The sequence below is a fragment of the Vicugna pacos genome, chromosome 12 (genome assembly GCF_048564905.1).
Source record: "Vicugna pacos chromosome 12, VicPac4, whole genome shotgun sequence".
In the NCBI taxonomy this organism is placed as follows: domain Eukaryota; kingdom Metazoa; phylum Chordata; class Mammalia; order Artiodactyla; family Camelidae; genus Vicugna; species Vicugna pacos.
The window spans coordinates 57,555,467-57,557,478 of NC_132998.1; positions in this window are offsets into that span (position 1 = coordinate 57,555,467).

The following is a 2,012-nucleotide window of genomic DNA, read 5'->3' on the forward strand; positions in this document are numbered from 1 at the left end:
CTGGTGTCCTAGATGGCTGGGACAGGTTGGGTGATGGAGGTTGGGGTTTCTTAAAGTGGCCTCACCACCCACACCCCCCAGCACTCCACCCTTCCTGAAGGGGTGGCATGTGGGCTTCTGAGGGTGGAGCTGAGAATCTGGTTCTTCCACGAGGCTTTGCAGCTTCACATGGGGTTTGCAGATCCAGCAACTCCGGGGAGCTGGTTAGAAACACCAAGTCCAGACCCCACCCTGACCTACTGAGTCAGAATCTGCACTTTAACACAGCCCCCCTAGGATCCGTGTACACCTCAGTCTGAGAAGCCCTGAAGTGGGCACCGGACCCAGCCTTGGAGGGAGGACTGGAGCTGAGACTTTGCCCGTGACTGACCTTGGACAAGTCAGATCCCCTCTCTGAGCCTTAATTTGTTTCTCCATCAAATGGGTACTTTTCAGCCCCAGTCCTATACTGAAGCTGTGCCCAGAGGTCTTGTCTAGCCCTGGAAGGGGTAGGGGTGGGGGCAATGGATGTGACCACCCCAGGCCCACCTTGCTGGGAGGCCTCATCCCTGCTGGCTGGCTGTGCTGATCATGGCCCAGTGTGGGGCTGGGAAGAGGCCCCAGTTCTGAGCTGCTGCTGGCCCAGCCTGGGCTGTCCGAGTTGCAGAGTTATGGCCCGGGTGACAAGATGAGGGGAGAACTTGAGCTGGTCCCGCCCCTACAGCTATTCGCATCCACCCTTGGGCACTTCCTCTGGGCTGGGCACTGGGCATTCAGAGTCAGACAAGAACTGGCCCAACCCTCACTGAGGCCACAAAAACAGGCCACATTGGGTAGGGTCCCAAAGGCTGTAGGAACCCAGAGGAGACCCCAACCCAGCCTTCAGGTCAAAAAGGGTTTTTGGAGGTGGTTTTGGTATATGACTTTCCTAGATAGAAAGATCAGGAAGGGCATTCCAACTCCAAGGGAACAGCATGAGCAAATGCCCTGTGAACCTCCCTGGTGTGTTCGGGGAAAGACCCGTAGGGGGGTGAGCATGAGGGCTGTGGGGGAAGCGGACCCCATTCCCCTGCCAGGGATGGGGTTAGGAATGGGCACGGGATGTGGTTCTGGCCAATGAGATGCCCAGGAGAGTCTTGGTTGGGGTGGAGGATTGGAGGGCATCATCTGGAAAGGTCTTCCTTGCTTTTAAAAAGGAGCCCAAGGAAGGGAGGCCTATCTCTCTCAGCCTTTGGTCAGTGTTGGGTGAAGTCCCCATGTTGCCACCATCTTGTCTCATTAACATGCTAAAAATGGCCGAGCAGAAAGAAGGAAGAACCAGGACCCTTGAGCCATCAAATCACCCAGGCTTGGCGCTGCCCTGCCTCAGGGATTCTTGTCCCGTGAGATAAGGAGCATCCCATGGGCAGCCCCAGCATCCAGATAATTAGGTCCAGGGCCCTGCTCACCACACTTTCCTCCTGGCACCAGCCTTCTTGGACATCCCTGCATTCCATCCTCTGTCTCCATGACTCCCTCAGCCCAGCTCCCTGTAGCACCTGGGCTGTGGCAACCGCCTCCTCACTGGCTCCCTCCCACCCCACCCTCTCCTCAGGCAGGGCTGCCTGGACAAGCTAAAAAATCAGGCCAACCTATGAACAGGTGCCCCACCTCAGCCGTTTAAAAGCAATGATATCACTCCCCACCCCACCCCCACTAGAATAGCTCAAATTAACAGGACTAACAATACTAAGTGTCTGTGATGATGTGAAGAGCTGGAATTCTCACGCACTGCGGGTGGGAGTGGTCTTGGTACTAGCCCAGTGGGACACTGTTGGCAGTTTCTCATAAAGTTAAACAACATCTACCCTGTGATTGAGCATTTCCACTCCATCTATGCGCAAAAGAAATGAGTGCTTGGGTTTACAAAATGACTAGTACAATGATATTTATATCAGCCTTACTCATAGTAGCCGAAATCTGAAAACAGTACATATGTCTGTCAACAGTAGAATGAATGAATAAATGGTGGCACAGTCATACCTCAGAATACT